Source organism: Lathyrus oleraceus, chromosome 3, assembly GCF_024323335.1.
Source record: "Lathyrus oleraceus cultivar Zhongwan6 chromosome 3, CAAS_Psat_ZW6_1.0, whole genome shotgun sequence".
In the NCBI taxonomy this organism is placed as follows: Eukaryota; Viridiplantae; Streptophyta; class Magnoliopsida; order Fabales; family Fabaceae; genus Lathyrus; species Lathyrus oleraceus.
Window position 1 is genome coordinate 86,879,718 of NC_066581.1, and position 26,459 is coordinate 86,906,176.

The window sequence follows — 26,459 nt, forward strand, 5'->3', positions numbered from 1 at the left end:
TGGAAAAAAAAGATGAATAGAGAAAGAGAAAAGAGACATTCAAAGTGGTTGAGAGAAATAAGATTGAGTATTTAAATCAATGTGATCTAAATATGTTTTAAAGTTAATATTGAATTGATGACGGGAAAAAAAAGAAGTGAATAATGATGTAGTGGATACTCAGACTATTCAATTTAATGCTTACCTTTTATGACTTTTTTTATTGGAATTAAATTAATAAAGTTATTGAATGTGAAATCTGTTTTTATTTTAATTAATAAATATCAAAATAAATGATAAATATAATGTTTGAAATACAATATAATTTCAAGTAAGTTATATCGTAATATATATTATGTTTTAAATATTAAATTAAATTATAAACTAACTTAGTTAATTTTTATTTGTCAGCGCTTGTAGCTCAGTGGATAGAGCGTCTGTTTCCTAAGCAAAAAGTCAGAGGTTTTTGTTCTGAAAAAATTAAATAATTGCCTAACATAAATCAAAATTATACAATAGATTTTCACGTAAATGGTTTATTTTATTCTTTCATATATTTTTATATAAAAAAAGGTTAAAAGAATAAAAAAAATGATCCTCAAACGAGACTTTGTACAAAGTCTCTTAAGCTAGACTTTAGTCGCGCCTCTTTGGCTTGATTCATATTTTGGATTCTGCCATAGAAAACTCCAAGTACGTCAGCAGAGGTATTTAGATAGTCTGCTTTATGGGAGCTCTTAGTCCCACATGCAAAGTTATAATGAGCATGGCTGACAAAACTATTAAGTTCCTTATGCAAGGAATTACACCTGCCGGGTGGGACTTCTATCAAGCCTAAGACATGAATTTGAACATAGTCTCTTAGGCTAGACTTCAGTCGTACCTCTTGGGCGAGATTCATATGTTGGATCCTGCCTGAGGAAACTCCAAGTCCCTTGGACAAGGAGGTTAGATAACCTGTTTGATGGGAACTCTTAGTCCCACAGGTGAAATTATATTGAGCCTGGTTGAAGAGACTATAAGTCCCTAACGCGAGGATTTGGACCTCTCGAGCAAAGCGTATTTTAAGCCCTCAAACAAGTCTCTGAACTAAGTCTCTTAAGCTAGAATTTAGTCGCGCCTCTTAGGCAAGATTCATATGTCAGATTCCGCCCGAGGAAACTCTAAATCCATTAGGCGAGAAGTTTTAATTTCATGTTTGATGAGAACTCTTAGTCCCATAGGTAAATTTAGATTGAGAATGGATGAAGAGACATTAAGTCCTTCATGCAAGGCGTTAGACTTCTTATGCGGGACTTCTATCAAGCCCTCAAACGAAACTTTAAACTAAGTCTCTTATGCTAGATTTCATTTGCACCTCTTGGGAGATTCATATGTTGGATCCTGCCTAAGTAATCTCTATGTCCCTTAGAAGAGGAGTTTAAATACCCTGTTTTATGGGAACTCTTATTCCTACTTGTGAAGTTAAATTGATCCGGGCTGACGAGACTATTAGTTCCTCAAGCGAGGCGTTGGACCTCTCGGATAGGACTTCTATCAAGGCCTCATACAAGACTTTGAACTAAGTTCTTAAGGTAGACTTTAGTCGCGTCTCCTAGGCGAGATTTCATAAAGGATGTCATTAACAACATGTTGTCTATATTATCTTTCCCTCGTAACAACCTTCAAAATCATAAAATTATCCTTTTCATCATCGTTGCTGATAAGATCATTTAAGAGAGAAAGAAAAAGATATATTTGAAAGCGATAATAAAGGAAAGAATATGATATGAAATTGGTAGAAGATGATACACTCAGAAATTTTAAAAAATCGAGGACGATATTATAGAAAGAGTGAGTCATAAATTGAAATAAAATAAATAATAAAGAAACATAGAGGCAAAGAGAATGTGGAAAAAAAAGATGAATAGAGAAAGAGAAAAGAGACGTTCAAAGTGGTTGAGAGAAATAAGATTGAGTATTTAAATCAATGTGATCTAAATATGTTTTAAAGTTAATATTGAATTGATGACGAAAAAAAAAAAAAGTGAATAATGATGTAGTGGATACTCAGACTATTCAATTTAATGCTTACCTTTTATGACTTTTTTTATTGGAATTAAATTAATAAAGTTATTAAATGTGAAATCTATTTTTATTTTAATTAATAAATATGAAAATAAATGATAAATATAATGTTTGAAATACAATATAATTTCAAGTAAGTTATATCGTAATATATATTATGTTTTAAATATTAAATTAAATTATAAACTAACTTAGTTAATTTTTATTTGTCAGCGCTTGTAGCTCAGTGGATAGAGCGTCTATTTCCTAAGCAGAAAGTCATAGGTTCGACCCCTATCTAGCGCGATAACGGTTTTGTTCTGAAAAAATTAAATAATTGCCTAACATAAATCAAAATTATACAATAGATTTTCACGAAAATGGTTTATTTTATTCTTTCATATATTTTTATATAAAAAAAGGTTAAAAGAATAAAAAAAATGATCCTCAAACGAGACTTTGTACAAAGTCTCTTAAGCTAGACTTTAGTCGCGCCTCTTTGGCTTGATTCATATTTTGGATTCTGCCATAGAAAACTCCAAGTACGTCGGCAGAGGAGTTTAGATAGTCTGCTTTATGGGAGCTCTTAGTCCCACATGCAAAGTTATAATGAGCATGGCTGATAAAACTATTAAGTTCCTTAAGCAAGGAATTACACCTGCCGGGTGGGACTTCTATCAAGCCTAAGACATGAATTTGAACATAGTCTCTTAGGCTAGACTTCAGTCGTACCTCTTGGGCGAGATTCATATGTTGGATCCTGCCTGAGGAAACTCCAAGTCCCTTGGACAAGGAGGTTAGATAACCTGTTTGATGGGAACTCTTAGTCCCAAAGGTGAAATTATATTGAGCCTGGTTGAAGAGACTATAAGTCCCTAACGCGAGGATTTGGACCTCTCGAGCAAAGCGTATTTTAAGCCCTCAAACAAGTCTCTGAACTAAGTCTCTTAAGCTAGAATTTAGTCGCGCCTCTTAGGCAAGATTCATATGTCAGATTCCGCCCGAGGAAACTCTAAATCCATTAGGCGAGAAGTTTTAATTTCATGTTTGATGAGAACTCTTAGTCCCATAGGTAAATTTAGATTGAGAATGGATGAAGAGACATTAAGTCCTTCATGCAAGGCGTTAGACTTCTTATGCGGGACTTCTATCAAGCCCTCAAACGAAACTTTAAACTAAGTCTCTTATGCTAGATTTCATTTGCACCTCTTGGGAGATTCATATGTTGGATCCTGCCTAAGTAATCTCTAAGTCCCTTAGAAGAGGAGTTTAAATACCCTGTTTTATGGGAACTCTTATTCCTACTTGTGAAGTTAAATTGATCCGGGCTGACGAGACTATTAGTTCCTCAAGCGAGGCGTTGGACCTCTCGGATAGGACTTCTATCAAGGCCTCATACAAGACTTTGAACTAAGTTCTTAAGGTAGACTTTAGTCGCGTCTCCTAGGCGAGATTTCATAAAGGTTGTCATTAACCACATGTTGTCTATATTATCTTTCCCTCGTAACAACCTTCAAAATCATAAAATTATCCTTTTCATCATCGTTGTTGATAAGATCATTTAAGAGAGAAAGAAAAAGATATATTTGAAAGCGATAATAAAGGAAAGAATATGATATGAAATTGGTAGAAGATGATACACTCAGAAATTTTAAAAAATCGAGGACGATATTATAGAAAGAGTGAGTCATAAATTGAAATAAAATAAATAATAAAGAAACATAGAGGCAAAGAGAATGTGGAAAAAAAAGATGAATAGAGAAAGAGAAAAGAGACGTTCAAAGTGGTTGAGAGAAATAAGATTGAGTATTTAAATCAATGTGATCTAAATATGTTTTAAAGTTAATATTGAATTGATGACGAAAAAAAAAAGAAAAGAAAAAGTGAATAATGATGTAGTGGATACTCAGACTATTCAATTTAATGCTTACCTTTTATGACTTTTTTTATTGGAATTAAATTAATAAAGTTATTAAATGTGAAATCTATTTTTATTTTAATTAATAAATATGAAAATAAATGATAAATATAATGTTTGAAATACAATATAATTTCAAGTAAGTTATATCGTAATATATATTATATTTTAAATATTAAATTAAATTATAAACTAACTTAGTTAATTTTTATTTGTCAGCGCTTGTAGCTCAGTGGATAGAGCGTCTGTTTCCTAAGCAGAAAGTCATAGGTTCGACCCCTATCTAGCATGATAACGGTTTTGTTCTGAAAAAATTAAATAATTGCCTAACATAAATCAAAATTATACAATAGATTTTCACGTAAATGGTTTATTTTATTCTTTCATATATTTTTATATAAAAAAAGGTTAAAAGAATAAAAAAAATGATCCTCAAACAAGACTTTGTACAAAGTCTCTTAAGCTAGACTTTAGTCGCGCCTCTTTGGCTTGATTCATATTTTGGATTCTGCCATAGAAAACTCCAAGTACGTCGGCAGAGGAGTTTAGATAGTCTGCTTTATGGGAGCTCTTAGTCCCACATGCAAAGTTATAATGAGCATGGCTGATAAAACTATTAAGTTCCTTAAGCAAGGAATTACACCTGCCGGGTGGGACTTCTATCAAGCCTAAGACATGAATTTGAACATAGTCTCTTAGGCTAGACTTCAGTCGTACCTCTTGGGCGAGATTCATATGTTGGATCCTGCCTGAGGAAACTCCAAGTCCCTTGGACAAGGAGGTTAGATAACCTGTTTGATGGGAACTCTTAGTCCCAAAGGTGAAATTATATTGAGCCTGGTTGAAGAGACTATAAGTCCCTAACGCAAGGATTTGGACCTCTCGAGCAAAGCGTATTTTAAGCCCTCAAACAAGTCTCTGAACTAAGTCTCTTAAGCTAGAATTTAGTCGCGCCTCTTAGGCAAGATTCATATGTCAGATTCCGCCCGAGGAAACTCTAAATCCATTAGGCGAGAAGTTTTAATTTCATGTTTGATGAGAACTCTTAGTCCCATAGGTAAATTTAGATTGAGAATGGATGAAGAGACATTAAGTCCTTCATGCAAGGCGTTAGACTTCTTATGCGGGACTTCTATCAAGCCCTCAAACGAAACTTTAAACTAAGTCTCTTATGCTAGATTTCATTTGCACCTCTTGGGAGATTCATATGTTGGATCCTGCCTAAGTAATCTCTAAGTCCCTTAGAAGAGGAGTTTAAATACCCTGTTTTATGGGAACTCTTATTCCTACTTGTGAAGTTAAATTGATCCGGGCTGACGAGACTATTAGTTCCTCAAGCGAGGCGTTGGACCTCTCGGATAGGACTTCTATCAAGGCCTCATACAAGACTTTGAACTAAGTTCTTAAGGTAGACTTTAGTCGCGTCTCCTAGGCGAGATTTCATAAAGGTTGTCATTAACCACATGTTGTCTATATTATCTTTCCCTCGTAACAACCTTCAAAATCATAAAATTATCCTTTTCATCATCGTTGCTGATAAGATCATTTAAGAGAGAAAGAAAAAGATATATTTGAAAGCGATAATAAAGGAAAGAATATGATATGAAATTGGTAGAAGATGATACACTCAGAAATTTTAAAAAATCGAGGACGATATTATAGAAAGAGTGAGTCATAAATTGAAATAAAATAAATAATAAAGAAACATAGAGGCAAAGAGAATGTGGAAAAAAAAGATGAATAGAGAAAGAGAAAAGAGACGTTCAAAGTGGTTGAGAGAAATAAGATTGAGTATTTAAATCAATGTGATCTAAATATGTTTTAAAGTTAATATTGAATTGATGACGAAAAAAAAAGAAAAGAAAAAGTGAATAATGATGTAGTGGATACTCAGACTATTCAATTTAATGCTTACCTTTTATGACTTTTTTTATTGGAATTAAATTAATAAAGTTATTAAATGTGAAATCTATTTTTATTTTAATTAATAAATATGAAAATAAATGATAAATATAATGTTTGAAATACAATATAATTTCAAGTAAGTTATATCGTAATATATATTATGTTTAAAATATTAAATTAAATTATAAACTAACTTAGTTAATTTTTATTTGTCAGCGCTTGTAGCTCAGTGGATAGAGCGTCTGTTTCCTAAGCAGAAAGTCATAGGTTCGACCCCTATCTAGCATGATAACGGTTTTGTTCTGAAAAAATTAAATAATTGCCTAACATAAATCAAAATTATACAATAGATTTTCACGTAAATGGTTTATTTTATTCTTTCATATATTTTTATATAAAAAAAAGGTTAAAAGAATAAAAAAAATGATCCTCAAACAAGACTTTGTACAAAGTCTCTTAAGCTAGACTTTAGTCGCGCCTCTTTGGCTTGATTCATATTTTGGATTCTGCCATAGAAAACTCCAAGTACGTCGGCAGAGGAGTTTAGATAGTCTGCTTTATGGGAGCTCTTAGTCCCACATGCAAAGTTATAATGAGCATGGCTGATAAAACTATTAAGTTCCTTAAGCAAGGAATTACACCTGCCGGGTGGGACTTCTATCAAGCCTAAGACATGAATTTGAACGTAGTCTCTTAGGCTAGACTTCAGTCGTACCTCTTGGGCGAGATTCATATGTTGGATCCTGCCTGAGGAAACTCCAAGTCCCTTGGACAAGGAGGTTAGATAACCTGTTTGATGGGAACTCTTAGTCCCAAAGGTGAAATTATATTGAGCCTGGTTGAAGAGACTATAAGTCCCTAACGCGAGGATTTGGACCTCTCGAGCAAAGCGTATTTTAAGCCCTCAAACAAGTCTCTGAACTAAGTCTCTTAAGCTAGAATTTAGTCGCGCCTCTTAGGCAAGATTCATATGTCAGATTCCGCCCGAGGAAACTCTAAATCCATTAGGCGAGAAGTTTTAATTTCATGTTTGATGAGAACTCTTAGTCCCATAGGTAAATTTAGATTGAGAATGGATGAAGAGACATTAAGTCCTTCATGCAAGGCGTTAGACTTCTTATGCGGGACTTCTATCAAGCCCTCAAACGAAACTTTAAACTAAGTGTCTTATGCTAGATTTCATTTGCACCTCTTGGGAGATTCATATGTTGGATCCTGCCTAAGTAATCTCTAAGTCCCTTAGAAGAGGAGTTTAAATACCCTGTTTTATGGGAACTCTTATTCCTACTTGTGAAGTTAAATTGATCCGGGCTGACGAGACTATTAGTTCCTCAAGCGAGGCGTTGGACCTCTCGGATAGGACTTCTATCAAGGCCTCATACAAGACTTTGAACTAAGTTCTTAAGGTAGACTTTAGTCGCGTCTCCTAGGCGAGATTTCATAAAGGTTGTCATTAACAACATGTTGTCTATATTATCTTTCCCTCGTAACAACCTTCAAAATCATAAAATTATCCTTTTCATCATCGTTGCTGATAAGATCATTTAAGAGAGAAAGAAAAAGATATATTTGAAAGCGATAATAAAGGAAAGAATATGATATGAAATTGGTAGAAGATGATACACTCAGAAATTTTAAAAAATCGAGGACGATATTATAGAAAGAGTGAGTCATAAATTGAAATAAAATAAATAATAAAGAAACATAGAGGCAAAGAGAATGTGGAAAAAAAAGATGAAAAGAGAAAGAGAAAAGAGACGTTCAAAGTGGTTGAGAGAAATAAGATTGAGTATTTAAATCAATGTGATCTAAATATGTTTTAAAGTTAATATTGAATTGATGACGAAAAAAAAAAGAAAAGAAAAAGTGAATAATGATGTAGTGGATACTCAGACTATTCAATTTAATGCTTACCTTTTATGACTTTTTTTATTGGAATTAAATTAATAAAGTTATTAAATGTGAAATCTATTTTTATTTTAATTAATAAATATGAAAATAAATGATAAATATAATGTTTGAAATACAATATAATTTCAAGTAAGTTATATCGTAATATATATTATGTTTTAAATATTAAATTAAATTATAAACTAACTTAGTTAATTTTTATTTGTTAGCGCTTGTAGCTCAGTGGATAGAGCGTCTGTTTCCTAAGCAGAAAGTCATAGGTTCGACCCCTATCTAGCACGATAACGGTTTTGTTCTGAAAAAATTAAATAATTTCCTAACATAAATCAAAATTATACAATAGATTTTCACGTAAATGGTTTATTTTATTCTTTCATATATTTTTATATAAAAAAAGGTTAAAAGAATAAAAAAAATGATCCTCAAACAAGACTTTGTACAAAGTCTCTTAAGCTAGACTTTAGTCGCGCCTCTTTGGCTTGATTCATATTTTGGATTCTGCCATAGAAAACTCCAAGTACGTCGGCAGAGGAGTTTAGATAGTCTGCTTTATGGGAGCTCTTAGTCCCACATGCAAAGTTATAATGAGCATGGCTGATAAAACTATTAAGTTCCTTAAGCAAGGAATTACACCTGCCGGGTGGGACTTCTATCAAGCCTAAGACATGAATTTGAACATAGTCTCTTAGGCTAGACTTCAGTCGTACCTGTAACACCCCGATAATAATAAAATAATTATTTAAGTTGAGTTAATAATTTATTTATTAATTTAATTAAATAATTGGAAATTTTATTATTATTATTTTTGGATTATTATTATTATTCGGAAAATATATAAGTTGGAATTTAGAAAAATCCCATTTTTTGGTAAAAAGATTATTTTCACGTGAAAAGGGAAAAGAGGCAGAAAAGGGAAAAGGGCAAAAGCCAGAGAACGAAGGTTAAAGGAAGGGAAAGCTTGGAGCTCAGAGACTGCCGGATTTACTCAGGTAAGGGGGGTTTATCATCGATTAATGGGTATTATGGGATGATATGTGATGGGTAGTGAGAAACCATTGAATTGCTTCTGATGGAACGATGTATGATGAATTTGTGAATTTTTGGGATGAACGAAATTGGGTTAAAATTGAAGAAATTCGTAGGAATTAGAGGTAGAGAGGTTAGTAAATTGTGAAATCGAAAGTGTATGATTCGTATTAGATGAGATAAATGAATTGTGTGTAAAATTTGGACTGTGGAAGGTTGAATTGGATCGATCTCGTAGCAGCAAAAGCCATTGCAGATCTGGAACTTCTGGTTTCTGGTCATACGCGTATGGCACTAGGCAATACGTGTATGATATGGGTGGTACGCGTATGGATGAGGCCTTACGCGTATGAGTGGAAAAGATGATGTTTTGAACGTGAAATTGTCTCTGTTGGTACGCGTATGAGGATGTGGTACGCGTAGCATACGCGTATGGGCATGGGCAATACGCGTATGGATTTGGTCAGGAATGGGCAATACGCGTATGGGCATAGGCGATACGCGTATGGGCAGACTTGTGGTTTTTCTGAACTGTGGTTATGTAGTTTTTGGTTGTTTAGGCTGAGTGATGTAACTTAGCTGATGTATGACGTAGTAGGGATCATTTCCCGTTGTTTTGAGTAGTATAGGTATTAGTAGAGTGTGCTAATACTGTGTTTGATTATGCGGCATGATATGATATGCTTTTGTGATAAAATGTGTTGATGATGTGTGATGGTATGCATGATGCTGTGAATGTATCAGTTATGTATGCATTTGTGAATAGACTGTTTTATGGCTTAGAGTGTGAGCATATGTCTATTCTTGAGTTGTTGTTGTTGTTGCATTGCTAGGTGATTAGCATGCATATTGTGGCCCATTTGGGGTGGTAGCTAATTCCCATGGTGAGGAATTAGTGAGTAAATCATTTTGATTGTTGTTGATGTTTGCATGCTAGGTGATTAGCGTGCATAGCATGGCCCATTTGGGGTGGTAGCTAATTCCCATGGTGAGGAATTAGTGAGTGAGTCACTATGTCTCAAATGAGTGGGACTAGTGAGCTTGGTAGCCGTGCCTGGATTTGGACGGTGAGGTTGAACTATATGTTCACAAATAGTCGGTACCGCATGCATGGAGTCTCATTGCATAAAATGTGTATGGCGTATAATATGAATGGATGTATTCCAATATTATATGTGTGTTTGTGTTGATGTCGAGTACGAGCATGAGTTGCATTTGTGTTGAATATGATATTTGATGTGATGTGCCGTTACTGAACGTATGATGTGATTAGGGTGATTAATATGTTAAATTACTTAGCATTACATAATGTTTTATAATGCTTATTATATTGATTGAGGAACTCACCCTTACAACTATTTTTCAGGTAACGAGAAATGAGTTGAGTAGAAGTTAATGCTTGGAGTCTAGTGTAGTCTCCTTAGTGGGTCGTGCTCTGATAGATGTAACATCGGGATGGGTTGTCTTAACTTGTTTTGAATGTTTTACTGTTGGTTGAGAACCATTTTCCATGTAATGTTTTACATGATTGATGAAATTATATCCGCTGTGTTTTATGCAATTGTTTAAGTTTTAAATTAATAAAAGAGCATGACCTTTATATTGTTGAATAGTGTGGAAGATTGTGTGACACCCTTAAAGGGCATAATTACTCTGATGTTATATTTTGATATTTAATTAAATTATTGGGGTATTTTAGAAGGGTGTTACATTAGTGGTATCAGAGCATTGTCGGTCGAGTCGAGTCGTAATTATTCTGTTTCCCCTGTACGGGATGGGTGTTGTGTAACCCTATCAGTACTTATTGTTTTAGTTGTTGGGTTTTCAGAATAGAGATGGCTGGAAGAGGTAGAGATGATGCTGCGATTGCTGAGGCTCTGGGTATGCTAGCTGGAGTACTTGGAGGAAATCCGAATGTTGTGGGAATGGGAGCTGCTCGTCAACTGAGTGAGTTCCAGAAGAACAATCCTCCAATGTTCAAGGGAGCATACGATCCAGATGGTGCTCAGAAGTGGTTGAAGGAGATTGAGAGGATCTTCCGAGTGACTGAGTGTGCCGAAAACCAGAAGGTCAGGTTCGGTACGCATATGCTGTCAGAGGAAGCAGATGATTGGTGGGTTGCTACCCGCACTGAGTTGGAATCTGCTGGGAATGCTGAGATCACTTGGGCTGTGTTCAGAGAGAGATTCCTGAGGAAGTATTTTCCAGAGGATGTTAGAGGGAAGAAAGAGATAGAATTCTTGGAATTGAAGCAGAGTAACAAGTCTGTTACTGAGTATGCTGCTAAGTTCACAGAGCTGTCAAAGTATTATACTCCCTATAGTGAGGCTGCTGGAGAATTTTCTAAGTGTGTGAAGTTTGAGAACGGGCTGCGTCCCGAGATCAAACAGGCTATTGGATATCAGCGGATCAGAGTGTTTTCTGACTTGGTTGACTGTTGCAGGATTTTTGAGCAGGATTCCAAAGCCAGAGCAGAGAGTTATCAGCAAAGGGTTGATAGGAAAGGCAAGAGTCAGAATGACCGTGGAAAACCGTATGCAGCTGGCAAAGGTTTTCAGAGACAGAGTGGGATGAAGAGGCCTAGTGGGGGAGACTCTAGTGCTCCTGCTAAGTGTTACAGATGTGGTCAGGCTGGACATCGTATCCATGAGTGTACCAGTAATGAGAAGAAATGTTTCAAGTGTGGAAAAGGTGGTCACTTGGCTGCAGACTGCCGGTTGAAGACTGTGACTTGTTTCAACTGTGGAGAGTTGGGTCATATCAGTCCACAGTGTCCTAAGTCGAAGAAAGAGAATCAGTCAGGAGGCAAGGTCTTTGCTTTATCAGGTTCCGAGACTTCTGCAGATGATCGTTTGATCCGAGGTACGTGTTATATTAATGGCTTTCCTCTTGTAGCTATTATTGACACCGGTGCTACTCATTCCTTTATATCTTTGGATTGTGCTGTGAAACTTAAGTTAGAGATATCTGAGATGCTTGGAAGTATGGTGATTGATACTCCTGCGAAGGGTTCAGTGACTACTACTTCAGTTTGTTTGGATTGTCCTTTGAGTATTTTTGGTAGAGACTTTGGGATAGACCTTGTGTGTCTTCCACTAGTACAGGTTGATGTTATCCTGGGTATGAACTGGTTGGTGTTTAACCGAGTCTACATCAACTGTTTTGATAAGACTGTGATTTTTCCTGAGATTGAGGAAGGAAAGAATTTGTTCCTATCTGCAAGGCAGGTGAATGAGGCAGTAGTAGATGGGGCAGAGTTGTTTATGCTGTTAGCGACTATGGAAGCTAAAGATAAACTGGTGATTGGTGATCTAGCTGTGGTGTGTGATTTTCCTGATGTGTTTCCGGAAGAGGTGAATGAATTGCCGCCAGAGCGGGAAGTTGAGTTCTCGATTGATTTAGTACCTGGTACTAGACCGATATCGATGGCTCCATATCGTATGTCTGCTGTTGAGTTAGCTGAATTGAAGAGTCAGTTGGAAGATTTGTTGGATAAGAAATTTATTCGTCCGAGTGTGTCACCGTGGGGTGCACCAGTGTTATTGGTTAAGAAGAAAGAAGGTACTATGAGGTTGTGTGTGGACTACAGGCAACTGAATAAAGTGACGATCAAGAATCGATATCCTTTGCCGAGAATTGATGATTTGATGGATCAATTGGTTGGTGCGAGTGTGTTCAGCAAGATAGATTTGAGATCTGGGTATCATCAGATACGTGTGAAAACTGAGGATATTCAGAAGACTGCTTTCAGAACAAGGTATGGACATTATGAGTATTCTGTGATGCCTTTTGGTGTGACTAATGCGCCTGGTGTATTCATGGAGTATATGAATAGGATTTTCCATCCGTACCTAGACCAGTTTGTTGTGGTGTTTATTGATGACATTTTGGTGTATTCGAAATCTGAAGAAGAGCATGCTGAGCATTTGAGAGTGGTTTTAGAAGTTCTCCGAGAAAAGAAGTTATTTGCTAAACTGTCTAAGTGTGAATTTTGGTTAGAAGAGGTTAGTTTTCTTGGTCATGTGATTTCAAGAGGTGGTGTTGCTGTTGATCCTTCTAAGATAGAAGCGGTATCTAAGTGGGAAGCTCCGAAGTCTGTTGTTGAGATTCGAAGTTTTCTTGGTTTGGCTGGTTATTATAGGAAGTTCATTGAGGGATTTTCTAAGTTGGCGTTACCGTTGACGATGTTGACTAGAAAGGGGCAAGCGTTTGTTTGGGATTCAAAATGTGAAGAAGGTTTCCAAGAGTTAAAGAGAAGGTTGACTACTGCTCCTATTCTGATATTACCGAGTTCGTCGGAATCATTTGAGGTTTACTGTGATGCTTCATTGTTGGGTTTGGGTGGTGTGTTGATGCAGAACAAGCAGGTTATAGCTTATGCTTCGAGACAACTGAGGATTCATGAGAGGAACTATCCGACACACGATTTAGAGTTGGCAGTTGTTGTATTTGTTCTGAAGTTATGGAGGCATTATTTGTACGGGTCAAGATTTGAGGTTTTCAGTGACCATAAAAGTTTGAAGTACTTGTTTGATCAGAAAGAGCTGAATATGAGACAGAGGAGATGGTTAGAATTTCTGAAGGATTATGACTTTGGTTTGAATTACCATCCGGGTAAAGCAAACGTGGTGGCTGATGCATTGAGTCGGAAATCATTGCATATGTCTATGTTAATGGTTAAAGAGTTGGATTTAATTGAGCAGTTTAGAGATTTGAGTTTGGTGTGTGAGAGTACTCACAATAGTGTTAAATTGGGAATGTTGAAGTTAACGAGTGGCATTCTGGATGAGATTAGAGAGGGTCAGAAATCCGATGTGTTTTTGGTTGATAAGTTGACTTTAGTGAATCAAGGTCAAGGTGGTGAATTCAGAGTTGATGAGAATGGTGTTTTGAAAATTGGTAATCGGGTGTGTATTCCGGATGTTACCGAACTTAAGAAGAGTATTCTGGAGGAAGGACATCGTAGTGGCTTGAGTATTCATCCTGGAGCTACAAAGATGTATCATGATTTGAAAAAGCTATTTTGGTGGCCGGGAATGAAAAGAGAAATTGCGAGTTTTGTTTATTCTTGTTTGACTTGTCAGAAGTCAAAGATTGAGCATCAGAAGCCGTCTGGGCTAATGCAACCGTTGGCTATTCCAGAGTGGAAGTGGGATAGTATCAGTATGGATTTTGTTTCTGGGTTGCCGAGGACAAGTAAGAATTTTGAAGCTATTTGGGTGATTGTGGATAGATTGACGAAGTCGGCTCATTTCATTCCGATCAGAATGGATTATCCGTTAGAAAGATTAGCCGAGTTGTATATTGAGAAGGTTGTAAGTTTGCATGGTATTCCGTCGAGTATCGTTTCAGACAGAGATCCTAGATTTACATCGAAGTTTTGGGAAGGTTTGCAGAAGGCTTTGGGAACTAAGCTGAGATTGAGTTCTGCATATCATCCGCAGACGGATGGTCAGACTGAGAGGACGATTCAGTCACTAGAGGATCTTTTGAGAGCTTGTGTTTTGGAAAAGGGAGGTGCTTGGGATTGTTATTTGCCTTTGATTGAGTTTACCTACAACAATAGTTTTCATTCGAGCATTGGTATGGCACCGTTTGAAGCTTTGTATGGTAGGAGATGTCGGACACCGTTATGTTGGTATGAGTCCGGTGAGAGTGCTGTGGTTGGACCAGAGATTGTTCAACAGACTACAGAAAAGATTAAGATGATTCAGGAGGAGATGAGAATTGCTCAGAGTCGTCAGAAGAGTTATCACGACAAGAGGAGGAAGTCACTTGAGTTCCAAGAGGGAGATCACGTGTTTCTTCGTGTTACTCCGATAACTGGAGTTGGTCGAGCTTTGAAGTCGAAGAAGTTGACACCTCGTTTTATTGGTCCTTATCAGATTTTGGAGAGGATAGGAGAGGTAGCCTATCGTATCGCTTTACCGCCGTCGCTTGCGAATTTGCATGAGGTTTTTCATGTGTCTCAGTTGAGGAGGTACATTCATGATCCGTCGCATGTAGTCCAAGTAGATGATGTACAGGTGAGAGATAACCTGACTGTTGAAACATCACCTATGAGGATCGAGGATCGAGAGTTGAAGCAGTTGCGGGGTAAAGAGATTGCCTTGGTGAAGGTAGCGTGGGGAGGACCAGCAGGTGGCAATGTGACTTGGGAACTGGAGAGTAAGATGAAGGAGTCTTACCCAGAGTTGTTCGCTTGAGGTATGTTTTCGAGGACGAAAACTCTTTTAGTGGGGGAGAGTTGTAACACCCCGATAATAATAAAATAATTATTTAAATTGAGTTAATAATTTATTTATTAATTTAATTAAATAATTGGAAATTTTATTATTATTATTTTTGGATTATTATTATTATTCGGAAAATATATAAGTTGGAATTTAGAAAAATCCCATTTTTTGGTAAAAAGATTATTTTCACGTGAAAAGGGAAAAGAGGCAGAAAAGGGAAAAGGGCAAAAGCCAGAGAACGAAGGTTGAAGGAAGGGAAAGCTTGGAGCTCAGAGACTGCCGGATTTACTCAGGTAAGGGGGGTTTATCATCGATTAATGGGTATTATGGGATGATATGTGATGGGTAGTGAGAAACCATTGAATTGCTTCTGATGGAACGATGTATGATGAATTTGTGAATTTTTGGGATGAACGAAATTGGGTTAAAATTGAAGAAATTCGTAGGAATTAGAGGTAGAGGGGTTAGTAAATTGTGAAATCGAAAGTGTATGATTCGTATTAGATGAGATAAATGAATTGTGTGTAAAATTTGGACTGTGGAAGGTTGAATTGGATCGATCTCGTAGCAGCAAAAGCCATTGCAGATCTGGAACTTCTGGTTTCTGGTCATACGCGTATGGCACTAGGCAATACGCGTATGATATGGCTGGTACGCGTATGGATGAGGCCTTACGCGTATGAGTGGAAAAGATGATGTTTTGAACGTGAAATTGTCTCTGTTGGTACGCATATGAGGATGTGGTACGCGTAGCATACGCGTATGGGCATGGGCAATACGCGTATGGATTTGGTCAGGAATGGGCAATACGCGTATGGGCATAGGCGATACGCGTATGGGCAGACTTGTGGTTTTTCTGAACTGTGGTTATGCAGTTTTTGGTTGTTTAGGCTGAGTGATGTAACTTAGCTGATGTATGACGTAGTAGGGATCATTTCCCGTTGTTTTGAGTAGTATAGGTATTAGTAGAGTGTGCTAATACTGTGTTTGATTATGCGGCATGATATGATATGCTTTTGTGATAAAATGTGTTGATGATGTGTGATGGTATGCATGATGCTGTGAATGTATCCGTTATGTATGCATTTGTGAATAGACTGTTTTATGGCTTAGAGTGTGAGCATATGTCTATTCTTGAGTTGTTGTTGTTGTTGCATTGCTAGGTGATTAGCATGCATATTGTGGCCCATTTGGGGTGGTAGCTAATTCCCATGGTGAGGAATTAGTGAGTAAATCATTTTGATTGTTGTTGATGTTTGCATGCTAGGTGATTAGCGTGCATAGCATGGCCCATTTGGGGTGGTAGCTAATTCCCATGGTGAGGAATTAGTGAGTGAGTCACTATGTCTCAAATGAGTGGGACTAGTGAGCTTGGTAGCCGTGCCTGGATTTGGACGGTGAGGTTGAACTATATGTTCACAAATAGTCGGTACCGCATGCATGGAGTCTCATTGCATAAAATGTGTATGGCGTATAATATGAATGGATGTATTCCAATATTATATGTGTGTTTGTGTTGATGTCGAGTACGAGCATGAGTTGCATTTGTGTTGAATATGATATTTGATGTGATGTGCCGTTACTGAACGTATGATGTGATTAGGGTGATTAATGTGTTAAATTACTTAGCATTACATAATGTTTTATAATGCTTATTATATTGATTGAGGAACTCACCCTTACAACTATTTTTCAGGTAACGAGAAATGAGTTGAGTAGAAGTTAATGCTTGGAGTCTAGTGTAGTCTCCTTAGTGGGCCGTGCTCTGATAGATGTAACATCGGGATGGGTTGTCTTAACTTGTTTTGAATGTTTTACTGTTGGTTGAGAACCATTTTCCATGTAATGTTTTACATGATTGATGAAATTATATCGGCCGTGTTTTATGCAATTGTTTAAGTTTTAAATTAATAAAAGAGCATGACCTTTATATTGTTGAATAGTGTGGAAGATTGTGTGACACCCTTAAAGGGCATAATTACTCTGATGTTATATTTTGATATTTAATTAAATTATTGGGGTATTTTAGAAGGGTGTTACAGTACCTCTTGGGCGAGATTCATATGTTGGATCCTGCCTGAGGAAACTCCAAGTCCCTTGGACAAGGAGGTTAGATAACCTGTTTGATGGGAACTCTTAGTCCCAAAGGTGAAATTATATTGAGCCTGGTTGAAGAGACTATAAGTCCCTAACGCGAGGATTTGGACCTCTCGAGCAAAGCGTATTTTAAGCCCTCAAACAAGTCTCTGAACTAAGTCTCTTAAGCTAGAATTTAGTCGCGCCTCTTAGGCAAGATTCATATGTCAGATTCCGCCCGAGGAAACTCTAAATCCATTAGGCGAGAAGTTTTAATTTCATGTTTGATGAGAACTCTTAGTCCCATAGGTAAATTTAGATTGAGAATGGATGAAGAGACATTAAGTCCTTCATGCAAGGCGTTAGACTTCTTATGCGGGACTTCTATCAAGCCCTCAAACGAAACTTTAAATTAAGTCTCTTATGCTAGATTTCATTTGCACCTCTTGGGAGATTCATATGTTGGATCCTGCCTAAGTAATCTCTAAGTCCCTTAGAAGAGGAGTTTAAATACCCTGTTTTATGGGAACTCTTATTCCTACTTGTGAAGTTAAATTGATCCGGGCTGACGAGACTATTAGTTCCTCAAGCGAGGCGTTGGACCTCTCGGATAGGACTTCTATCAAGGCCTCATACAAGACTTTGAACTAAGTTCTTAAGGTAGACTTTAGTCGCGTCTCCTAGGCGAGATTTCATAAAGGTTGTCATTAACAACATGTTGTCTATATTATCTTTCCCTCGTAACAACCTTCAAAATCATAAAATTATCCTTTTCATCATCGTTGCTGATAAGATCATTTAAGAGAGAAAGAAAAAGATATATTTGAAAGCGATAATAAAGGAAAGAATATGATATGAAATTGGTAGAAGATGATACACTCAGAAATTTTAAAAAATCGAGGACGATATTATAGAAAGAGTGAGTCATAAATTGAAATAAAATAAATAATAAAGAAACATAGAGGAAAAGAGAATGTGGAAAAAAAAGATGAATAGAGAAAGAGAAAAGAGACGTTCAAAGTGGTTTAGAGAAATAAGATTGAGTATTTAAATCAATGTGATCTAAATATGTTTTAAAGTTAATATTGAATTGATGACGAAAAAAAAAGAAAAGAAAAAGTGAATAATGATGTAGTGGATACTCAGACTATTCAATTTAATGCTTACCTTTTATGACTTTTTTTATTGGAATTAAATTAATAAAGTTATTGAATGTGAAATCTGTTTTTATTTTAATTAATAAATATGAAAATAAATGATAAATATAATGTTTGAAATACAATATAATTTCAAGTAAGTTATATCGTAATATATATTATGTTTTAAATATTAAATTAAATTATAAACTAACTTAGTTAATTTTTATTTGTCAGCGCTTGTAGCTCAGTGGATAGAGCGTCTGTTTCCTAAGCAGAAAGTCATAGGTTCGACCCCTATCTAGCGCGATAACGGTTTTGTTCTGAAAAAATTAAGTAATTGCCTACAAAGTCTCTTAAGCTAGACTTTAGTCGCGCCTCTTTGGCTTGATTCATATTTTGGATTCTGCCATAGAAAAATCCAAGTACGTCGGCAGAGGAGTTTAGATAGTCTGCTTTATGGGAGCTCTTAGTGCCACATGCAAAAAAAAAAATGATCCTCAAACGAGACATTGTACAAAGTCTCTTAAGCTAGACTTTAGTCGCGCCTCTTTGGCTTGATTCATATTTTGGATTCTGCCATAGAAGACTCCACGTACGTCGGCAGAGGAGTTTAGATAGTCTGCTTTATGGGAGCTCTTAGTCCCACATGCAAAGTTATAATGAGCATGGCTGACAAAACTATTAAGTTCCTTAAGCAAGGAATTACACCTGCCGGGTGGGACTTCTATCAAGCCTAAGACATGAATTTGAACATAGTCTCTTAGGCTAGACTTCAGTCGTACCTCTTGGGTGAGATTCATATGTTGGATCCTGCCTGAGGAAACTCCAAGTCCCTTGGACAAGGAGGTTAGATAACCTGTTTGATGGGAACTCTTAGTCCCACAGGTGAAATTATATTGAGCCTGGCTGAAGAGACTATAAGTCCCTAACGCGAGGATTTGGACCTCTCGAGCAAAGCGTATTTTAAGCCCTCAAACAAGTCTCTGAACTAAGTCTCTTAAGCTAGAATTTAGTCGCGCCTCTTAGGCAAGATTCATATGTCAGATTCCGCCCGAGGAAACTCTAAATCCATTAGGCGAGAAGTTTTAATTTCCTATTTGATGAGAACTCTTAGTCCCATAGGTAAATTTAGATTGAGAATGGATGAAGAGACATTAAGTCCTTCATGCAAGGCGTTAGACCTCTTGTGCGGGAGTTCTATCAAGCCCTTAAACGAAACTTTAAACTAAGTCTCTTATGCTAGATTTCATTTGCACCTCTTGGGAGATTCATATGTTGGACCCTGCCTAAGTAATCTCTAAGTCCCTTAGAAGAGGAGTTTAAATACCCTGTTTTATGGGAACTCTTATTCCTACTTGTGAAGTTAAATTGATCCGGGCTTACGAGACTATTAGTTCCTCAAGCGAGGCGTTGGACCTCTCGGATAGGACTTCTATCAAGGCCTCATACAAGACTTTAAACTAAGTTCTTAAGGTAGACTTTAGTCGTGTCTCCTATGCGAGATTTCATAAAGGTTGTCATTAACAACATGTTGTCTATATTATCTTTCCCTCATAAAAAACTTCAATATCATAAAATTATCCTTTTCATCATCGTTGCTGATAAGATCATTTAAGAGAGAAAGAAAAAGATATATTTGAAAGCGATCAGATAGAATATGATATGAAATTGGTAGAAGATGATACACTCATAAATTTTAAAAAATCGAGGACGATATTATAGAAATAGTGAGTCATAAATTGAAATAAAATAAATAATAAAGAAACATAGAGGAAAAGAGAATGTGGAAAAAAAAGATGAATAGAGAAAGAGAAAAGAGACGTTCAAAGTGGTTGAGAGAAATAAGATTGAGTATTTAAATCAATGTGATCTAAATATGTTTTAAAGTTAATATTGAATTGATGACGGGAAAAAAAAGAAGTGAATAATGATGTAGTGGATACTCAGACTATTCAATTTAATGCTTACCTTTTATGACTTTTTTTATTGGAATTAAATTAATAAAGTTATTGAATGTGAAATCTGTTTTTATTTTAATTAATAAATATCAAAATAAATGATAAATATAATGTTTGAAATACAATATAATTTCAAGTAAGTTATATCGTAATATATATTATGTTTTAAATATTAAATTAAATTATAAACTAACTTAGTTAATTTTTATTTGTCAGCGCTTGTAGCTCAGTGGATAGATCGTCTGTTTCCTAAGCAAAAAGTCATAGGTTTTTGTTCTGAAAAAATTAAATAATTGCCTAACATAAATCAAAATTATACAATAGATTTTCACGTAAATGGTTTATTTTATTCTTTCATATATTCTTATATAAAAAAAGGTTAAAAGAATAAAAAAAATGATCCTCAAACGAGACTTTGTACAAAGTCTCTTAAGCTAGACTTTAGTCGCGCCTCTTTGGCTTGATTCATATTTTGGATTCTGCCATAGAAAACTCCAAGTACGTCAGCAGAGGTATTTAGATAGTCTGCTTTATGGGAGCTCTTAGTCCCACATGCAAAGTTATAATGAGCATGGCTGACAAAACTATTAAGTTCCTTATGCAAGGAATTACACCCGCCGGGTGGGACTTCTATCAAGCCTAACACATGAATTTGAACATAGTCTCTTAGGCTAGACTTCAGTCGTACCTCTTGGGCGAGATTCATATGTTGGATCCTGCCTGAGGAAACTCCAAGTCCATTGGACAAGGAGGTTAGATAACCTGTTTGATGGGAACTCTTAGTCCCACAGGTGAAATTATATTGAGCCTGGTTGAAGAGACTATAAGTCCCTAACGCGAGGATTTGGACCTCTCGAGCAAAGCGTATTTTAAGCCCTCAAACAAGTCTCTGAACTAAGTCTCTTAAGCTAGAATTTAGTCGCGCCTCTTAGGCAAGATTCATATGTCAGATTCCGCCCGAGGAAACTCTAAATCCATTAGGCGAGAAGTTTTAATTTCATGTTTGATGAGAACTCTTAGTCCCATAGGTAAATTTAGATTGAGAATGGATGAAGAGACATTAAGTCCTTCATGCAAGGCGTTAGACTTCTTATGCGGGACTTCTATCAATCCCTCAAACGAAACTTTAAACTAAGTCTCTTATGCTAGATTTCATTTGCACCTCTTGGGAGATTCATATGTTGGATCCTGCCTAAGTAATCTCTATGTCCCTTAGAAGAGGAGTTTAAATACCCTGTTTTATGGGAACTCTTATTCCTACTTGTGAAGTTAAATTGATCCGGGCTGACGAGACTATTAGTTCCTCAAGCGAGGCGTTGGACCTCTCGGATAGGACTTCTATCAAGGCCTCATACAAGACTTTGAACTAAGTTCTTAAGGTAGACTTTAGTCGCGTCTCCTAGGCGAGATTTCATAAAGGTTGTCATTAACAACATGTTGTCTATATTATCTTTCCCTCGTAACAACCTTCAAAATCATAAAATTATCCTTTTCATCATCGTTGCTGATAAGATCATTTAAGAGAGAAAGAAAAAGATATATTTGAAAGCGATAATAAAGGAAAGAATATGATATGAAATTGGTAGAAGATGATACACTCAGAAATTTTAAAAAATCGAGGACGATATTATAGAAAGAGTGAGTCATAAATTGAAATAAAATAAATAATAAAGAAACATAGAGGCAAAGAGAATGTGGAAAAAAAAGATGAATAGAGAAAGAGAAAAGAGACGTTCAAAGTGGTGGAGAGAAATAAGATTGAGTATTTAAATCAATGTGATCTAAATATGTTTTAAAGTTAATATTGAATTGATGACGAAAAAAAAAAAGTGAATAATGATGTAGTGGATACTCAGACTATTCAATTTAATGCTTACCTTTTATGACTTTTTTTATTGGAATTAAATTAATAAAGTTATTAAATGTGAAATCTATTTTTATTTTAATTAATAAATATGAAAATAAATGATAAATATAATGTTTGAAATACAATATAATTTCAAGTAAGTTATATCGTAATATATATTATGTTTTAAATATTAAATTAAATTATAAACTAACTTAGTTAATTTTTATTTGTCACCGCTTGTAGCTCAGTGGATAGAGCGTCTGTTTCCTAAGCAGAAAGTCATAGGTTCGACCCCTATCTAGCGCGATAACGGTTTTGTTCTGAAAAAATTAAATAATTGCCTAACATAAATCAAATGTTATACAATAGATTTTCACGAAAATGGTTTATTTTATTCTTTCATATATTTTTATATAAAAAAAGGTTAAAAGAATAAAAAAAATGATCCTCAAACGAGACTTTGTACAAAGTCTCTTAAGCTAGACTTTAGTCGCGCCTCTTTGGCTTGATTCATATTTTGGATTCTGCCATAGAAAACTCCAAGTACGTCGGCAGAGGAGTTTAGATAGTCTGCTTTATGGGAGCTCTTAGTCCCACATGCAAAGTTATAATGAGCATGGCTGATAAAACTATTAAGTTCCTTAAGCAAGGAATTACACCTGCCGGGTGGGACTTCTATCAAGCCTAAGACATGAATTTGAACATAGTCTCTTAGGCTAGACTTCAGTCGTACCTCTTGGGCGAGATTCATATGTTGGATCCTGCCTGAGGAAACTCCAAGTCCCTTGGACAAGGAGGTTAGATAACCTGTTTGATGGGAACTCTTAGTCCCAAAGGTGAAATTATATTGAGCCTGGTTGAAGAGACTATAAGTCCCTAACGCGAGGATTTGGACCTCTCGAGCAAAGCGTATTTTAAGCCCTCAAACAAGTCTCTGAACTAAGTCTCTTAAGCTAGAATTTAGTCGCGCCTCTTAGGCAAGATTCATATGTCAGATTCCGCCCGAGGAAACTCTAAATCCATTAGGCGAGAAGTTTTAATTTCATGTTTGATGAGAACTCTTAGTCCCATAGGTAAATTTAGATTGAGAATGGATGAAGAGACATTAAGTCCTTCATGCAAGGCGTTAGACTTCTTATGCGGGACTTCTATCAAGCCCTCAAACGAAACTTTAAACTAAGTCTCTTATGCTAGATTTCATTTGCACCTCTTGGGAGATTCATATGTTGGATCCTGCCTAAGTAATCTCTATGTCCCTTAGAAGAGGAGTTTAAATACCCTGTTTTATGGGAACTCTTATTCCTACTTGTGAAGTTAAATTGATCCGGGCTGACGAGACTATTAGTTCCTCAAGCGAGGCGTTGGACCTCTCGGATAGGACTTCTATCAAGGCCTCATACAAGACTTTGAACTAAGTTCTTAAGGTAGACTTTAGTCGCGTCTCCTAGGCGAGATTTCATAAAGGTTGTCATTAACAACATGTTGTCTATATTATCTTTCCCTCGTAACAACCTTCAAAATCATAAAATTATCCTTTTCATCATCGTTGCTGATAAGATCATTTAAGAGAGAAAGAAAAAGATATATTTGAAAGCGATAATAAAGGAAAGAATATGATATGAAATTGGTAGAAGATGATACACTCAGAAATTTTAAAAAATCGAGGACGATATTATAGAAAGAGTGAGTCATAAATTGAAATAAAATAAATAATAAAGAAACATAGAGGCAAAGAGAATGTGGAAAAAAAAGATGAATAGAGAAAGAGAAAAGAGATGTTCAAAGTGGTTGAGAGAAATAAGATTGAGTATTTAAATCAATGTGATCTAAATATGTTTTAAAGTTAATATTGAATTGATGACGAAAAAAAAAAGAAAAGAAAAAGTGAATAATGATGTAGTGGATACTCAGACTATTCAATTTAATGCTTACCTTTTATGACTTTTTTTATTGGAATTAAATTAATAAAGTTTTTAAATGTGAAATCTATTTTTATTTTAATTAATAAATATGAAAATAAATGATAAATATAATGTTTGAAATACAATATAATTTCAAGTAAGTTATATCGTAATATATATTATGTTTTAAATATTAAATTAAATTATAAACTAACTTAGTTAATTTTTATTTGTTAGCGCTTGTAGCTCAGTGGATAGAGCGTCTATTTCCTAAGCAGAAAGTCATAGGTTCGACCCCTATCTAGCGCGATAACGGTTTTGTTCTGAAAAAATTAAATAATTGCCTAACATAAATCAAAATTATACAATAGATTTTCACGTAAATGGTTTATTTTATTCTTTCATATATTTTTATATAAAAAAAGGTTAAAAGAATAAAAAAAATGATCCTCAAACAAGACTTTGTACAAAGTCTCTTAAGCTAGACTTTAGTCGCGCCTCTTTGGCTTGATTCATATTTTGGATTCTGCCATAGAAAACTCCAAGTACGTCGGCAGAGGAGTTTAGATAGTCTGCTTTATGGGAGCTCTTAGTCCCACATGCAAAGTTATAATGAGCATGGCTGATAAAACTATTAAGTTCCTTAAGCAAGGAATTACACCTGCCGGGTGGGACTTCTATCAAGCCAAAGACATGAATTTGAACATAGTCTCTTAGGCTAGACTTCAGTCGTACCTCTTGGGCGAGATTCATATGTTGGATCCTTCCTGAGGAAACTCCAAGTCCCTTGGACAAGGAGGTTAGATAACCTGTTTGATGGGAACTCTTAGTCCCAAAGGTGAAATTATATTGAGCCTGGTTGAAGAGACTATAAGTCCCTAACGCGAGGATTTGGACCTCTCGAGCAAAGCGTATTTTAAGCCCTCAAACAAGTCTCTGAACTAAGTCTCTTAAGCTAGAATTTAGTCGCGCCTCTTAGGCAAGATTCATATGTCAGATTCCGCCCGAGGAAACTCTAAATCCATTAGGCGAGAAGTTTTAATTTCATGTTTGATGAGAACTCTTAGTCCCATAGGTAAATTTAGATTGAGAATGGATGAAGAGACATTAAGTCCTTCATGCAAGGCGTTAGACTTTTTATGCGGGACTTTTATCAAGCCCTCAAACGAAACTTTAAACTAAGTCTCTTATGCTAGATTTCATTTGCACCTCTTGGGAGATTCATATGTTGGATCCTGCCTAAGTAATCTCTATGTCCCTTAGAAGAGGAGTTTAAATACCCTGTTTTATGGGAACTCTTATTCCTACTTGTGAAGTTAAATTGATCCGGGCTGACGAGACTATTAGTTCCTCAAGCGAGGCGTTGGACCTCTCGGATAGGACTTCTATCAAGGCCTCATACAAGACTTTGAACTAAGTTCTTAAGGTAGACTTTAGTCGCGTCTCCTAGGCGAGATTTCATAAAGGTTGTCATTAACAACATGTTGTCTATATTATCTTTCCCTCGTAACAACCTTCAAAATCATAAAATTATCCTTTTCATCATCGTTGTTGATAAGATCATTTAAGAGAGAAAGAAAAAGATATATTTGAAAGTGATAATAAAGGAAAGAATATGATATGAAATTGGTAGAAGATGATACACTCAGAAATTTTAAAAAATCGAGGACGATATTATAGAAAGAGTGAGTCATAAATTGAAATAAAATAAATAATAAAGAAACATAGAGGCAAAGAGAATGTGGAAAAAAAAGATGAATAGAGAAAGAGAAAAGAGACGTTCAAAGTGGTTTAGAGAAATAAGATTGAGTATTTAAATCAATGTGATCTAAATATGTTTTAAAGTTAATATTGAATTGATGATGAAAAAAAAAGAAAAGAAAAAGTGAATAATGATGTAGTGGATACTCAGACTATTCAATTTAATGCTTACCTTTTATGACTTTTTTTATTGAAATTAAATTAATAAAGTTATTGAATGTGAAATCTGTTTTTATTTTAATTAATAAATATGAAAATAAATGATAAATATAATGTTTGAAATACAATATAATTTCAAGTAAGTTATATCGTAATATATATTATGTTTTAAATATTAAATTAAATTATAAACTAACTTAGTTAATTTTTATTTGTCAGCGCTTGTAGCTCAGTGGATAGAGCGTCTGTTTCCTAAGCAGAAAGTCATAGGTTCGACCCCTATCTAGCGCGATAACGGTTTTGTTCTGAAAAAATTAAGTAATTGCCTACAAAGTCTCTTAAGCTAGACTTTAGTCGCGCCTCTTTGGCTTGATTCATATTTTGGATTCTGCCATAGAAAACTCCAAGTACGTCGGCAGAGGAGTTTAGATAGTCTGCTTTATGGGAGCTCTTAGTCCCACATGCAAAGTTATAATGAGCATGGCTGATAAAACTATTAAGTTCCTTAAGCAAGGAATTACACCTGCCGGGTAGGACTTCGATCAAGCCTAAGACATGAATTTGAACATAGTCTCTTAGGCTAGACGTCAGTCGT

General features: G+C 35.6%; 8 non-coding genes across 8 annotated transcripts; all 8 read left to right on the forward strand.

Moving 5' to 3' along the window:
- The first annotated feature begins 2,258 nt into the window (after positions 1 to 2,258).
- Positions 2,259 to 2,331, forward strand: TRNAR-CCU (transfer RNA arginine (anticodon CCU)). The gene has a single exon. It is a non-coding gene; the product is annotated as a tRNA-Arg (tRNA).
- Positions 2,332 to 4,161: 1,830 nt separating this feature from the next.
- On the forward strand, positions 4,162 to 4,234 carry TRNAR-CCU (transfer RNA arginine (anticodon CCU)). The gene has a single exon. It is a non-coding gene; the product is annotated as a tRNA-Arg (tRNA).
- A 1,829-nt stretch (positions 4,235 to 6,063) lies between these two features.
- On the forward strand, positions 6,064 to 6,136 carry TRNAR-CCU (transfer RNA arginine (anticodon CCU)). Its single transcript has one exon. It is a non-coding gene; the product is annotated as a tRNA-Arg (tRNA).
- Positions 6,137 to 7,967: 1,831 nt separating this feature from the next.
- On the forward strand, positions 7,968 to 8,040 carry TRNAR-CCU (transfer RNA arginine (anticodon CCU)). The gene has a single exon. It is a non-coding gene; the product is annotated as a tRNA-Arg (tRNA).
- Positions 8,041 to 18,469: 10,429 nt separating this feature from the next.
- On the forward strand, positions 18,470 to 18,542 carry TRNAR-CCU (transfer RNA arginine (anticodon CCU)). Its single transcript has one exon. It is a non-coding gene; the product is annotated as a tRNA-Arg (tRNA).
- Positions 18,543 to 22,276: 3,734 nt separating this feature from the next.
- TRNAR-CCU (transfer RNA arginine (anticodon CCU)) lies at positions 22,277 to 22,349 on the forward strand. The gene has a single exon. It is a non-coding gene; the product is annotated as a tRNA-Arg (tRNA).
- Positions 22,350 to 24,180: 1,831 nt separating this feature from the next.
- Positions 24,181 to 24,253, forward strand: TRNAR-CCU (transfer RNA arginine (anticodon CCU)). Its single transcript has one exon. It is a non-coding gene; the product is annotated as a tRNA-Arg (tRNA).
- Positions 24,254 to 26,082: 1,829 nt separating this feature from the next.
- TRNAR-CCU (transfer RNA arginine (anticodon CCU)) lies at positions 26,083 to 26,155 on the forward strand. The gene has a single exon. It is a non-coding gene; the product is annotated as a tRNA-Arg (tRNA).
- The last annotated feature ends 304 nt before the right edge of the window (positions 26,156 to 26,459 follow it).